Source organism: Mastomys coucha, unplaced genomic scaffold (genome assembly GCF_008632895.1).
Source record: "Mastomys coucha isolate ucsf_1 unplaced genomic scaffold, UCSF_Mcou_1 pScaffold12, whole genome shotgun sequence".
Lineage (NCBI taxonomy): Eukaryota > Metazoa > Chordata > Mammalia > Rodentia > Muridae > Mastomys > Mastomys coucha.
Window position 1 is genome coordinate 61,984,713 of NW_022196894.1, and position 17,166 is coordinate 62,001,878.

Consider the following 17,166-nt stretch of genomic DNA (forward strand, 5'->3'; position numbering starts at 1 on the left):
GTTTTTTGGAGGGGAAACTGGGAATGGAGAGATTTACATGTAAATAAAGAAAATATCTAATAAAAAAATAAAAGTAAAAAAAAGAAAAAAAGAAAAAAAAGAAAAAACAAAAAAGAAAAAAGAAAAAAAATTTCCCACCATGACTGGCCAACTCATTGTTTTGATACCTGTAGTGGAGCAGCAAGAATCTTAAAAGCAGCGCTGGGGAATGCCTTTCAATTCTTCTCAAGGCAGAATTGAAAAGAGAGAAAGGAATGTGTCCCACATTTTGCCTGTAACTCACTCTTAGTGAGCCAAGACTTTCTACTGAGTCTTACCTCTAATGATTTCTCCAGCTTCCAGTGGTGTCGTGGGCTGGGAAGTAGTGTCAGGACTTAACAAGAGAACCTCTAGGGGACAATTACCAAACCATACTACTACCTCTGCACCAGTACTGAAGCACGTTTTTTTGTTTGTTTGGTTGGTTGGTTGGTTGGGTTTTGTTGTTGTTGTTTTGTTTTTTGCTTTTTGTTTTTTGTTATATGAGTTTATAAAATTTCTTATTTAAAAATTAATGCCTTGAACTAAGCTTTGTTTGCCAGGCTGACTGTCTCCTTCTCCTTTTTTTCCTTCTACATTTAGTTGCTTTCATTGACCATTCAAACCAGATCCAGTTTAAAGCTCAAAATATCATAATTCCACCTTACCAACACATTTCCAACACCCTCATTATTTCCCTTCAGCAGGAGAGGAAGTCCTAAAGAAGGAGTTTTGAGGAGCCACAAAAGAATCACTAGAAGTCAAATGATAGGGTACAAGCTGGGAGCTCTATGTCTGCTTGAGACAGCTCTCCAGACAGATATCTAGGTATCTCAGATCTTTCAGACTAAAGCTCAGTCTTTTATTTACATATCAATTCAACCATTACCACGGGTTCCCTTTTGATTGTCCTATGAATAATTATTTTATAACCTTAGCCCCTTGATTCTTAGAAAGAAACACCAAGTACATTTTTTAACATAAGAAATGGACTCAGAGATCTGTCTTTGTAAGCACCAATAATAAGTTTAGCTGGGTGGGATCCATCCTGAGATTACCATTGCCACCATGCCTGATCCTAAATGCACTCTGTTCCAGGCCTACCTTGAACTCTGAAATCTGCCTGCCTTTGTATCTTTTTGACAAGATGGCTCATAAATGCAGCTGCTTTTGTTCTTTTAGGTCCATGCATCCTCTCATACAATTCACATTGCATCCTTAGATTTTGCATAGTTGAGGAATTATAAATTCTTGAACTCTTGCTTTCAGAGTTCCTTCTCACAGCCTTAAGGGGTGAAATCCTGAGAGTCAAAGCTTTTACCATTTTTCTGAGAAACATGTTCTTGCCTCTCAGACTCATGCTGTTTCTAACTAACCTTAACAGGTAAAGAATTCTGCAAAGGAAGAAAATGAAAACATGTACATTATTATACAAACAAGACTTACACCTAACAACTGCCAACACTCATGCAGCCAATGCCCTGCTAGCTCTACTCCTGAAGTCTGGAACGGTAGCATACCATCCATTCTGAAACACTGCTGAGTTATAATCCCTTCACTACCAAAGTGGCAGCATACATAACAGCTAAAAGCTAAGTTTTAGCCAGTAGTTTTGTTTACATTAAATGAAATCACTTCTCTTCATAGTAGTAAATAGATTTTTTTTAACTTCTTAGCCAGTGCTTATCATTGTTTAATCTAACCACTAGTTTCTGATGGTCTTCAAGATTTACATTGCAAAGAAGTTTGATTTTGGTTTTGGTTTCACCAAAATGCCATGCTTTTAGAACCAATCATGAAATTTTTCTTCAGTGTCCTGCATATATTTTGGTTCTCTAATGAAACAGAGACTATCAGAGATATGTATGTATGCTTATATGCACAGACACAAACAAACACACACAGAGAGAGACATACAGAGAGAGAGAGAGAGAGAGAGAGAGAGAGAGAGAAAGGGGGACAAAAAACAGATAAGAGAGATCTAAAGACCACAAAAAACTATCCCTGGTTCTTCAGGGTGCTGGTAATCTCAGGACTTGGGAGAACTTAACGGCTTGAGAACCAGGAGCACCAAGGGTATGGTTCAGTTCCAAGGCTTGAATACTGGAGCCCAGATGTCCAGTTCAAGTCCAATGGCAAGAGAAATGCCAGAGTGCTGGTTTGAAAGACCATATCTTCTCTTGTGCTGAGGAGAAAAGGTAGGCCTTTCATTTTAGCCAGGTCTTGATTTGAGGAGATTCACCCAAATTAGGGAGAACAGTGCATTTTTACTCTGTCTAATTACTTACATGTCAGTCTGATTAAATACACCCTGGGTGCACATTGGAGAATTTGACAACGTATTGTGATACCCTGTGGGCCAATCATGCTGCCAGAAAAACTCAACCACCACATGGTCCTATAGTGAATCACAAAGCAAGACTATTGTAAAAATAAATAAATAAATAACATTACTCTATACTTCCTGTATTTTTTTTTTTTTTTGGAGAAGAAAATATGTTTCTCAATTGTTGTTTTCTGTTTCAGAGCAGAGAGGAAAATGCTCCCATTCTTTTCCTGATACTCTTGTAGATCTTTTTTCTGCAACTTTCTGTGATTGCTCTAGTCAAAGTCATCCTACTGAGCTATGATATCACCCTGTCTTCTCCTTTAGCTAAACCACAAGCTAATTCATCCCAGTTGTTTTGGGACCTGGGATATAATAGTTGCTCAGTGCACACTGAGTGGATGTTCAAACTATGAATAACAAATCTCTGAGTCAACAAGTAGCAAGCCAGGCTGAGTCTAGAGCTCATCCATTTGTATCACATTGCTTTCTCTGGTTCATCCTAATTCCATTCTTTCTTAACATTTATTTTGGTCCATTTTTAAGGATGTTCGTTTTTCCTGTTCTTACTTAAATACAGAGTCCAAATTTAAACTAAGCAAAGTTTGTTACAGCTGATCACTAAATACTGACAGCATGCTTCTTCAATTTTGGTAGAGAAACTTGAGAGAAAGCTAAGATTTGAGAGATTTGAGTTTGTCTTTTTGTACATGTGATTTGTTAGTTGAGCCTGACACCAACATCATCCCTGTCAGCCCTCAAATTTTTTCTGACTTTGAAACAGTCTTTTTACAGAGGCTTTGCAAAAAAAAAAAAGACTTTGAATCTGTTTTAAATCTTTGCAATTTTATAGAAAAAAACAACTTAAATAAGTTTGTTAAAAAACTGTTTATATAATTGTGATTTTCCTAGTTATCATGCCCTGAAAATCAAAACAGCATCCCCTTGCCAATTACTTATAATTAGCTCCAGGATCCAAGATAATCCCAAATCCATTGTCTAAAATTCAATCAGTTCCCTTCCTCTCATTTACTCCTTTTGCTTTTTCTTTTACTCCTACTTCTATACCTACCTCACCAGCCACATCAGACCAAAGCAGAAAACTAGAAATTGCCCCGAAAATCCCAAGTTCCACATCTTTCCAGCTACTGTATTCAGTAACTCTCCCAGTACTGACCACAACACTGAAGTCTAATGGAGTCAAGGCTCTTTCTCCTCTCCTCTCCCCTCCCCTCCCTTCCCCTCCTCTCCTCTCCTCTCCTTTCCTTCCCTCTCTCCTGTACCTTCTCCTTCCCTTTTCTCTTTCCCCCTTCCCCTTTCCTTTCTTCTTCTCTTCATCCCTACTTGTCCCCTCTCCCTCTCTCTCTTCTTCCCTCCTTTCTGCCCTCTCTATCTCCCTTCCTCCCATCCCTCTCTCTTATCACTGTCCTAGCTCAGATCTGCTGGATCATTTGCCTACATTTAATACCAACTCCCCACCTAACTGTTCCAACGCTTATACTCAGCTCTGTCCCATTCCATTGCATTTTTTATTCTAGAACCAAGATGATTGGATGAATTATTAATATAAAAATACTAAACTTCATTGTGATCTTTTTATATGTGCATATCTGTTTTTTTCACCATATTTACTCCCCCTCTTCTCACACTTGTCCTCCAATCCCCACACCTGCTGGTCCAATCCATACTCCCTTCAATATATTTCAGTTGCCTTCTTCTACTTCCTTATGGATACAATGTAGCAAATATACTAAACAGAGTCTTACTTAGCTACTAAGAAAAATGAAATTATATTACTTCTTTAAAAAGTTAATGTAATTTGGAATTATTGTGTCAAAAGATATGAACAAAAATAAGACAGAGTCATAAAAGGTTTTTCATTTATGTAGAGATAGGGGCTCATCCATCCCAGGCTGGATTGAAACTCACAGAGCAGCCAATGATGGTCTTGAACTTCCAATCATCATGTATCCTACAGGGGTGACAAGCACCATGCCCAGTTTAAGTGATGGTGGAAATCAAACCCAAGACTGCATACATACAACCATTCACTCTACCAAGAGAGCAACACCTCAACAAACAAAAAGACAATTTTTCAAACCTCAAAAAAAAAATGAAAAGAATGTAGCAGGATTATGGAAGTCTACTTAAATTTATTAAATTAGCTTCCATTCTCTATATGATAAAAGCCAGATTCCTCAGCAGAGAGTAAAACTGCCTGGCAAATTGTTCTTTCACTTCCACTCATATGCTGTGTCATGGGCCTCCCACCCATCCAAGCAATGCAATAAAAAGATATAAGCTAAGGGAACGAAGAGATTTCTCAGTGATTAGAAGCATTTGCTGTTGTTCTATAGGGCTTGGGTTCGGTTCCTAGCATGCACATCACGGCTCACAAATGTCTGTAATTCCAATTCCAAGAATCTTACATCTTCTTGCAGTCACTGGGTGCAAAATGCATGCACACAATACACTTACATACATGTCAATAAAATATTTAAACACAAAAACTTTTTTAAAAAATAAATATTTCAAAATTTTAAACAGGGTGTGGTGATATATAGATTTAATCCCAGCTTGTTGGAAGAAGACGCAAGAATTTCTGTCTGTGATTTTGAGGTCAATCTTGTTGACATAGCAAGTTTCAGACCAGCAAAGACTATGCAGTAAGAGTTTGTCTCCGAAAACATTTTTCTCAATAGACTACTATTTAACTATTAAAATGAAACTTACAGGTATGTTGATGGAGCTGGAAATAGTCATTCTGAGTGTGGTAACACAGACCCAGAAAAATAAACGTCACAGATTCTCTCTCATTTGTGGATGTCAGCTTTGAATCGTCACATATGTTTGGTTCATTTGCAATCATGATAAGGGTCAGGAAATTAGTAAGGATCCACTGAGAGGATTGAAGGTTTCAAGGGATGGAAGACAGTAATCAGTTGTATAACTGTGGAAGTGTAGAAATAAAACAAAAAGGGGTTAAATTGGGGTAGACAAGAGGGCAGGGTAGAGGACAGAATACAGGAAAGGATAAATAACACAGAAGACCTTTCAAAGGTGTTTATATGAAAATCTACTTACTGCTAAAGACTCTTAATTACAGAGCAAGATAGACTGTTAAAATGGACCTTGGAATGCCCTCACTTACTTTTGGATACACACACACACACACACACACACACACACACACACACACACACCTCAAAACAATGCACCTACCACCTTCAGTACCTCTGTTCTCCCAACCTACTCTGAGCTACACAAATTCCCTGAACAACATTATGAGCTTCTCTGCCCCTTGTAATCAAATTTAGACAGTTTCTATTGAGCTATATTCCTAGTTTGTCGAAGCATAAAACAGTAGACACGCTGCTCTGAAATGAACTGGTATAGTAAACTGTGGCTTCCAATAACCCTTTAAGGAGACTTTCCTACTTACTATTTTTTGCCTATGCATAATTGGGCATGTATGCACTTAAAAACAGATATGTTGTGGGAAGGGACATCCATTCAAAGTAGAGATATGATTACAAAACTCAATCGAACTAGTGAACCACCCAACTACACTACTTGCTCCCTCAGATTCCATAAAGAGAGACCCCAGGCTATATCTGCTGCACTCTTGAGTACTCTTATTCACATAGCCTGTTATCAATCTTGACAGTGTATTTCTCTTTAATATGTATTATTGGGCTACTCAAAATAAAATTATCTTGCTTCTCTTGAGAATCTGAGAGTCCTTATTCTCAATCCTTTAAATAAGAAGACAAAACCTGGACAGTTTACAAAGCCCAGACTCTCACTACCAATATCAGATCAAATAAAATATGTGATTTTTAAAAAATGACTTGATAGATCATGTTTTAGCCTTATGCTTAACTGATCTTCTTAACTGCTAGTATAAAATAATCAAAATGACATGTTTTTCTCAAGTAAATTTATACAGTAAGCATTTTGAGATTTAAAGTCATGAGACAAAGGCTTATATGAATTAGCAGGATCACCTGTCAAATGCTTGACTAAACAAGAGATACAAGTTACAACTATGGAAACCCCTGCAACACATGTGAACACAGTTAGCAGCAAAGGGAAGAGTCATTTCCAGGAAGGGCTGGTGATGTTCTCTGGTTCCAGTTGTCATAAAGCCATACAGAAGAAAGCAATTCTGTTTTCACTAGGGAACCAGACTTCAACTGAACAACTAGATATTTAGCAAGCTAGGTTTCTTTGGGCCATGGTCAGTACCCCAATTATGTACACATCACTTCAGGACACTGATATCTATAAAAAAAAAAAACAGCTTTGTGGTAAGTGTGACACATATTCTTTTTTAAATTCTCCTTAAAACAGAGGCCTTTGTGAACAATGAAGTAACCTTTGGGTGTGATGAAGAGGCCACAGCACTACATAATTGGTTTAATAACAAGTTGCCACAAGTTGCAATCTTTTCACTATTACTATTAATAATCTTATTTATTTGTGTGTTTACTTTTCAAATGTCAAATGACCCCTTCCTGGTCTCCCCTCCATGAAGCCCCTACCCCATCTCCATCCTCTTTGCCTCTAAGAGGGTGCTCCCCCCCCCATTCCTTCCTCACCCTATTGCTTGGCAACTGTAGAATTTAATTTAATAAAACCAACACAGTAAATGATTTTTTTATCTCTAAAAAAAAAATAAAAACAAGGTTTCTTTTGACTCAAGAGGCACAATCTGACCAGCGCACTTTCTTTCTGAAATACAAAGTGTTGAAAATTAGAATCCTTCCACATAATTCAATCTTTAATACATTAGTTTGTGTGTGAAGTGCCATTGAAACATAAGATTGAAGACTACAGAAGTAAATTAAAAGCTGGCAAAATGGACAGTAAGTTAAACAGCTCATTTCTAAGGCAGAAGCAATGCCTCAGTGGTTAAGAGCACCTGCTGTTCTTCCAGAGGACCTAAATTGCGCTGCCAACCTTCCATAACTCTATCTCCAGGAATCCGATGCCTTTGGCCTCCTACTGCACCCTCCCGACTGACATGTGACTCTCTCACATGCAGACATACACAGCTACATGTAACTACAAATATGAATACTAAATCTTAAAAATGAAATAAAATTGTATAGTCCCTATCTGAGCACTGATCTGGGCAATTCTATGTGGCATCAAATGAAACGGTCTCCAGGATGGGTGTGAGACATTCAAATCCTTTCTAGACTGCATTGACTCTCTGTTTGATTTTAGTTTTGTCAATTCCATGCCTTAAAAGGGCTCAGGCAAGACATAGTTACATCACTGGTAGACAAGACCCAAGACCCTCACCAAGTGGAAGAACACACACACACACTACACACTTCCCAGCAATCACTCTACACAGTTGAGAAGTCATCTGCATGTAAGATTCATTCTGTTGACCTGCAAAATGAAACACTCTTACCCACTTCTCCTCCCCTCAGTATGTATTTCAATTTACACCTTTATGCTTGACTCCAGCTTTTGTAAAAACTCCAAACCAGTGTCTGGGTGGTGTGGAACCCAGAGAAACTCTCCAGCTTTTGCTATGACCTCAGATTGCCACTGGCTAAGGATACAGTTCACCCTAAGTCTGTTTCCAAGTTTTAATCTTTGCCCACTGACCTTCCTTGTCCTAATGTGCTGTCAGGTCTAAAGTTCCAGTCATAGTCAAGGTAGCGTTATACTTCCCACCCATAGTTTGACACTCTCCCCCCTAAGTTTCTTAAGATTATAATTTTGTTCGTGGAATTCATTTGAAAATGGTCCCCTTTCCTTTATTCTAGAAGGGAGCTCACCCCTAAACAATGGACAGAGAACAAACGGCTATTGTGCCTACTGAACTGTTAATATCTTGATGTTGATCATTAACAAAAGTCATTGTCCACTCCACCTACTTAAGGAAGTCTGTGAGACCAATTTTCTGACTATATGATATTGAAATAACAAAAAAAAATTAAGAAACATGTATATGACTCTACCTTCCCCATGTGGTACAACAAAATAAACACAGTCATGTCCAATCAGTGTTTTGACCAAACACTAAAATGGGATTTGTTTGTTTGTTTGTTTGTTTTGAAGCAGTCTCCTACTGCTCAAACTTCAAGCTATGTAGCAGAGGATAGCCTTAAACTTCCTCCTGTCCCCTGTCCCCTGTCTTCTGCCTCCTGCCTCCAACTAGAATTACAATCACAAGCTACCATTCTTGACTTTAACATGGGCTTCCTGAATGAGTGTCAACATCCTGGAGAAGTTCTGCAGTTACTCTCTGGCTGGTTCAGTTTTAATTTAAAAAATGAATACCATAATTGAAAGAATCAGCATTAATCTTTAAATCAAAAGGATTTACAATGAGATTATAATTAATTGCATGCCAAAAAAATATCTTATTGAGTAGGGTGGTGACCCCAGTTACTTTGCTTAATCACTTAAACAATCTAATTCCCAAATAAGAATTTGGATCACTTCCAAATATATCCAATTAAGGTTATCAATTCACAAATAACAGTGACAACAATCTCAAAAATAAACTCTCTGAAACTTTTCTTGTTGATGGATGAGTCTGAAGAATATTTTATGAAGGCTTGGCTACTTGCTGAGAACAGTGTTGGCAACAACGCTCTGCTCCAGTGTTGGCTCCAGAATGCCTGGAGGTGACCATCTCCATAAATAATTAGGTTGCTTTTCTGTCCTAATACTGAACAAGTCACTTGTCATGTCTCAAGTCTATTTGCAACAGACCAAAGTCAAAGAATATTGCTGTTATCTTGTCTACCTCCTGGAAGGCCTGAGATTGACAAGTTTTTTTTTTTTTTACCATAAAAATTTTTTTTTGATTTGGATATATTCCCATATGGGTGGTTTTGGGAATTAGACTTAGGCAATGTTTATATCTGTATTTCCACAAAAATGTGACAAAAATATCCTAGACAATATTACATTGCCACAAGATTGCAGTATATTTCCTAGGACACATGAAGGGGCAATTACATAGAATTGATTCAGAAACTGATAATGAACAGAGGCCATTTCAGGCACTCATAAATAAAAAAAATTTCATTCAGGCAAATCAACTTTCTACTGCCTCTGAGTATCTTCAGAGCTAGAAGATACTTTGTGGGGGTTTTGGTTTGGTTTTGGTTTTGGTTTTTTACAGTGTTTGTGTTTCTTCACAGGAGCAAGAGTGCTTCTTAGTTAGTACAAAAGACTGAGGCAATGTCAATGCTATTAAGGAGCCACTTTGAGTGAATCTCAGAGGGAAAACGAGTCTCTTATAAAAAGGACAAGAGTTTAAAAAGCCAGGAAATTTTCAACTTTCTGATACATGCTCTGTACCTGGGAGACTGTATCTGCCTTCTGAAATCCCAATATTCTCAACTATCTAAAGCAGTGGTTCTCAGCCCTCTTAGTGTGCAACCCTTTAATACAGTACTCATGTTGCAGTGAATTTCAACCATAAAATCATTTTTGCTGCTACTTCATAACTCTAATTTTGCTGCTGTCATGAATCACAATGTAAACCTCTGCATTTTCACATGATTTTAGGTGACCCCTGTGAAATGGTAGTTTTACTCTCGGAGGGGGTCACAACTCATAGGTTGAGAACCACTAATTTTAAGAGTTTCTTGAGTTCTCTGTCATGATACACTAATGGCCAACGTCTGTCTAAAATCCAACCACTGGCTTTCTTTTGACCTTAATTTCTATCTTGGACTTTCAGTCAAGCATAGAACTAAAGACTATTGACATATCTGACATGTTATATAATCGATGAGAAGTGTTTGACAAGTTACCAGCCCAGCTAATCAGCATAATAATGTAATACAAATAAGATGTGTCATTTAGATTTATTGTTAAGCTCTGAAAATTTGCATTCAAATATAGATAAAAGCATTCTGGCTGGAACCTGAACAACAACAAAAAAATATCTTGTGTGCTTTTTATGAAACTTTGTTGGTTGAAATATAATTTATTATTGTTGTCAGTATTAATTGTAGGAGTAACCAGTGTGGGTAAAAGCTGCCAAACTGATCAAAAGAAAAACGCTGAGAAAGTTCCAGTAGTTAGATTTTAAAAATATTTAATGTTAAATTAAAATATTAGGTAATCCTAGGGAAGCCACATTTCTTTTGGAAGACAAGAAATGGACATAAATATCAGGTATTGGGGTGTGGATAATATCAACTGATAGACTGATTAGAGTAACAATTAAAATATAAAAGAAAGTGTGTTTACAGGACCAACAGAGTCAACTAACCTGGAACCTTGAGGGTTCCCAGAGACTGAGCCACCAAAGCAGGCAAGGGCTGAATCTACCCTCCCCCCAAACCCCCAGGCACACATTTTAGCAGATGTGCAGCTTGGTCTTCATTCTGGTAGCCCAACAACTGGAATAGGGGCTGTCCCTGAATCTGCTGTCTGACTGAGGATCTGAGAGGATGTGCCTAATCCTGCAGTGGCTTGATGTGCCAGGGTGCATGATTACAAATGAGAGAGCTCCTCCTTCTCAGAGGACAAGGGGAAGGAGGAGGGGGGAGAGTCTGTAGGAGGGGGTACTAGGAGGAGAGGGGGCTGTTATTGGGATGTAAATTGAATAAACAAATAAATTTTTAAACAAGAATGTTTTTTAAGTATCAGTTATCTAATTGCATGGAAGCCTAGGATTTCTAGGGAAAAAAGTGTTCTAAGAAATCTATGTGGTTCATGGGAATAAATTATCTTCAGGATGGCAACCTTGCTACATCAGCATTTCACAAATGGGTAAAAAGTAAAAATCCTACAACAATAAGTCATGTCAAGCCAAGCACCATTAAGGATATAAATTTAAACAAAAGAAGGAAATGCTAAAGAAAAAACAGCTTCTTTAATTATATTTTGTCCTCACTAACCAAACTTAATAATTTGTAACAACAGTTTGAAATTTGAGTCTCTGAAGTTAAAAATATTATTTTATATTTACCTAAAATTGTACATAATACTTTGTGCACATGTAAATGTGTGTGGGGTATGTGGGTATGTATGTGTGTGTGTTTCTGTATCTATGTATATGTGTGTATATGTCAAAGGAAGTTAAGCTACTAGGGCTGACAATGCTGCCCACAAAAACCCCAGTACCAGGCATGCAAAATCTCCTTTAGAACAGTTGATAAAAGTAGTCCAAATGCCTCCCAAACAATATAGACTATTGATGTAGCCGATGGTTGCCTCTCAGATGTTCAAGGTTAGCCCCTAGCTGAAGACACTAAACATTTATGTTACTGGAGCTGATTATAACTTTCATAGTACCAGAAAATATTATGTTGCCAAGAGACAGAAGCAATTAGTCCTCAACACAGCTGTGACATGAATGAACTATAGCAATGACCAGCATGGCAAGATAGTCATAAAGGTACTGCAAGTGGCACTCACATGTTCAAAGTAAGAAATCACTATCTAATTGGACTTACGGCCCATGGAACAGGATAGAAAACATGTTTAATACTAAAAACTTAGTCAGTTTCAGAGACTAGTGAGGTCATAGATCCATCATTACAAATGACATTTTAAATCCTTATATCCACAGATAAGTGTAGCTATCATTCATCATCACAGAAGTGTCTCTATACAGGAAATGGAGACCATCACAGAAAATCACAACTTGAACCACTGCAGAGATTAACAGATCCTGGAGAGCCCAGCCTCAATAGATACATCTTCATCACAGTTCCTACATCTATGGCTGAAGGAACATTGAAGAATAGAGCAGAGAAAGATTTATAAGAGCCAGATACCAGGATGTCTGCTCTGAAACAATCTCTTATAGAAATGGCTGAATAAACAAGACCAGAACAAAGGCAATATCAAACACATGGTATAGTAGTTAGGGTTACTGCTGTAACATTCCATATACAACCACCAAACCCAGACATTATTGTGGATGCTGGGAAGTGCTTGCTGATAGAAGCCTGATAGACTGTCTCCTGAGAGGCTCTGTCAGAGCCTGACAAACACAAAGGAGGAAGCTCGCAGCCAACCAATGAACTTAGCTCAGGAGTCCCCAATGGAGGAGATGGAGAAGGGGCTGAAGGAGATGAGGTGGTTTGCAGCCCCATGGAGGAAGCAACAGTGTCAACAGGCCAGATCCCCCTGAAACTCTGGGGGACTGGACCACCAACCAAAGAATCCATATGGAGCAATCCATAGAGCTAGCCACGATATGTGGCAGAGGATGGCCTTGATGGATATCAGTGGGAGGAGAGACCCTCGGGCCTGAGAGTATTCACTGCCCCAGTGTAGGGGAATGCCAGGGCAGGAGGATAGGAGTGGGGGAGTGGGGGAGGGTGGATGGGGCAGGGGGATTATGAAGGGGAGGTCTAGAAAGGAGAAAACATTTGAAATGTAAATAAAGAAAATATCCAAGAAAAAATACCATGACCAAAGAAATTTAAGAAGGAAAGGGTTGATTCAGTTTATGCTTCCTTATCACAGCTCATCATAAGAGGCAGGACAGAAACTTAAAGATAACAGGAACCTGGAGGCAGTAGCTGATGCTGCACCCATGGAAGAATGCTGCTTACTGGCTTGCTCCCCATGGCTTGCTCAGCCTGCTTTATTATAGAACTCAGGACTACCAGCCCAGGGATGGTACCACCCACAGTGGCATGGGTCTTCCTCCATTATTCACTAATTAAGCAAATGCCTTACAGCTGGATGTTATAACTCTGCTTTGTGTATCAAGTAAACATAAGACTAGCCATCACATAGGACATGAAGAAGAGGGACCTTCACACCCATGGACAAGAAACTACAGCTAACTACTGCTAGAACTGATCTCTCCCAAGAAAGTTGTAGTCCCTTGTTGGTTGTTCAGTACAAAGTGATCAGCTCTGAAATCATATACACAGACGACAACAACAACTGCCTCATCAGGTTGTTTTCATATATTTGTGTATATACTCGGTTATGCTTGCAGACAGGGGCATGTTGTCCTCTGAAAGGCTCTACCCAGCAGCTGACTCAGCTACAGACACCCACAGTCAAATACTGGGTGGAGTTTTAGGACAGTTATGAAAGAATAGAAAGAAGGATTGCAGGATCCAAAGAGGACAGGAACTCCATAGGAAGACCAACAGAGTCATCTAACCTAGACCCTTGGGGCTCTCAGAGTCTGAACCACCAACCAAAGAACATACACTGTCTAGACAGAGGCCTCCCCAGTCATATGTAGCAGATGTGCATCTTGACCTTCATGGGTGTCCTGAACATCTTTGACTGGCTGTTCACATGGGTGCTGCATCCCAAGTACAGCTGTTGACTGTACTTGGGATATGTTCAACTAGCTGGGCTTCATTATCTGGCATAAGTGGGAGAGGAAGCACCTAGCCTCACAGAGACTTGAAGTGTTATAGTGGGGAGGATTATACCAAGGGGGCTGCCACCCACTCTGAGACCAAGTATAGGAGAGATGGGGAAGGGTTATAGGAAGGGGTGACCAGGAAGAGGGCAGTAATAGGAATGTAAAGTGAATAAGTAAGTTAAATTAAATTAAATTAAATTTTTTAAAAAAGAACTCATCAGAAACTTACTCTTTCTCAGGATTTCATGGCCTTTTTTGCATCTCTTTATGCATCTGGGCACATTTGCCCAGAAGTTTTAAAATTAATTTTCCTAATAAATTTGAATATTTGTCATTTATTATAATCAATCTGAGAAAGATTACTATATCAAAAAGTACTTTGTATTCACACATAGCCTACTACCATGTCTCCGGACTTTATTTCTTTCGATAACACACCTTATTCCTCAATGTGTGCATCTTGTACTTATGTGCATTGTTAAATTTGTTCCAAAGTATACTATTCTTTTCAGTTAAAGTAGAATTGTGAAGTTTTTTTAAACTTTATCTTCATATTATACATCAAAATTTATATGCACACACTTGTGTATGTTGGCCTAGCATTCTAGAATAGTGATAAGTTCATGTATTGAAAAGTAGTGAATTAATGTTTCATTTTTAGTGAATTACTTAGTAATGACCTTAAGACTTCTTTCCAATAAAGCTGCAATTCATTTCTTTTTATGTCCATGAGCCATGGATAGAGCACCAGCACAGTGCTAACTGGCATGATGAAGGTATTTCCAGGATCTGTGTAGAATAAATTATTTTAATATAAAAATAATGTTGGGCTGGTGAGATGGCTCAGCGGGTAAGAGCACCGACTGCTCTTCTGAAGGTCATGAGTTCAAATCCCAGCAACCACATGGTGGCTCACAACCACCCATAATGAAATCTGACACCTTCTTCTATGTACTCATTTATAATAATAAATAAATCTTTAAAAAAAAAAAATAATAATAATAATGTTAAAATTTTTCATACAAAAAGAATTTGGAGTTCTATATACTTATGAAAAAGATAAAGCAAGAAAGTGTTGAATTTAACACCAGTTGGATGAGCGATCTACCTAATCAGGTGCCCCTATTTTCTGTGTGGTCTATCCAATCTTTTGACATCGTGACATGATGTCATCTACAAAGGTATTGGGCCACAAGCATGGCAGTCCACAGACAAATGTGGTGCCACACATCTTAGGTTGGACACTGTCTGTGAGGTAATATTTCCCTGACTTCAGGAAGCAGTTCACATCCTGATCTTAAAATCATTTGAGTTTGCAAAGTCTGTATTTTAGATCTCAACATTGGAGCTTTTACAGATGGTTGGATGGACAAAGTACTTGCTATGTCAGCATGAGACCTTAAACTGAGATCCCAAAACCCATGTGCACGGCAGGATTAACATAGTGTACATGTAAACCCAGCACTGTGAATGGAGTTGAGAGTGAAGACAAAAGAATTCTGGGGCATGCTGGCCAGCCACCTTGACAAAGATGGTAAAGTCCAGACTTGGGGAGAGACATTACCTCAAAAACTAAAGTTGAAGTCTTGGAAAATAGATCAGTGGGTAAAATAATTGATGCACAAAAGCATAGACCCTGAGTTTAGATCCCCCAATAACCATATAAAAAGCTGGGCATGCTTGTGAACATCTGTACCACCAGCCACTGTATGGTAAAGACAGTAGAATTCTGGAGGTTCACTACTCAATCTGTCTGACTAATATGGTGAACCCAGGATTCAGTGAGACCCATCCTCAAAAAGGTAGAAAGCCAATTGAGGACAATGAGCTGGTGTCAACCTCTGGCCTCCACATCTGTTCACGTGTGTGAGGGAACCCACAAAAGCAAACACATGCATATATATACCACAAAGAGGAAGAAACAGACAAACAAATAGACCACCACAGAGAAAGACATGAGGGAGAGAAAGTGATATTAAAATGACATCAGAAAAAGATTACAATGATGTCCTTTGGGACATATATAAATGAATATACATATATATAAACATACATACATACATACATATATAGAGGTAGATAGATTAATATACAGGATGACTGTGACAGTGGAGTTCAGCATAAGAGCCTAGTTAACCTCCTGCTTACTATCATCTCCTTAACCGTTAGATCCAACTGCAACTCAGCCTATATCATTTTATCATTCCTCTCTAGTAGATTCACAGGTTAATGAACTTGGGCCAAACTGTTAAGACATCTTTCATCAGCATTTTGCCTGTCTATTTTATTAGCAAATGAGAAAAGAATTTTGGAGAATGTTTTCTTTTATTTAAAAACTGAACAAAGTAGATTGTGTCTGAAACAATCTTTGTGAGACACAGTACAGGAAAGCTCACTCACTGAAAGAATAAAACTCCAAAACTTAAGGCACTGCTGTTCCGTCTATGGACCAAGTAAAGGACAGACTGAAAGGCTGAGAAGAATGTCCCCTGAGGGGGGAATCTAACATAATTCAACTACTAGAAGAAAATACAGTCTGCCCTTCTGTTGCGTGGCTTTAAGGAAAGATGTTTGCATAGAATTTGAAGACAAAGACAATAGAAGTACAAATAGATGAAATGACCACCTTCCAAACTGCCAAGGAGCCCAACACCAAATCAAAAGGGAAATTAAGTGAGGGAGAGCATTTGCAAACTTGAATCTGATAGGGATCTGATGATGCTCAGAAAAAATCTGAAAGATGACCAGTTTAATAGGAAAATACAGAACTCCACCAGCCCAGTGGCTCTGGTTCCTTCCAGTCTCTCTGGACTAGTGTCCTGATCAAACCTTGGGAGCAAGCTCCACAGCCAGTACCACAACACCCAGAGGAAGCTCCACTCCCAGGTGTTCTTACAAGCCCAGGATAACAGGATCCCAGAATCCCAGAATCACAGAATCACAGAATCACAGAGACAGCTTGACTCTGAGTTCTGACACAACCAGGATCACAGGAAGGACAGGCTCCAGTAAGATTTAGCAAGGGCAGATAGCACTAGAGATAACCAGATTGGGGGGGACAAGTATAAGAAAAGAAACAAAACTAGCCAAGGCTACTTGGCATCATCAGAACCCAATTCTCCCACCATAGCAAATCCTGGACACACCATTGCACTGGGAAAGCACGATTCAGATATAAAATCCCTTCTCTTGGTAATGATACAGGACTTTAAGAAAGACATAAATAGCACCCTCAAAGAAATACAGGAGAACACAGGTAAAGAGCTGGAAGCCCTTAAAGAGGAAAAACAAAAATCCCTTAAAGAACTACAGGAAAACACAATCAAACAGGTGAAGGAAATGAACAAAACCATCCAGGATCTAAAAATGGAAATAGAAATAATAAAGAAATCAGAAAGAGAGACAACCTTGGAGATACCAAACCTAGGAAAGAAATCAGGAGTCATAGATGCAAGCATCATCAACAGAATACAAGAGATAGAAGAGA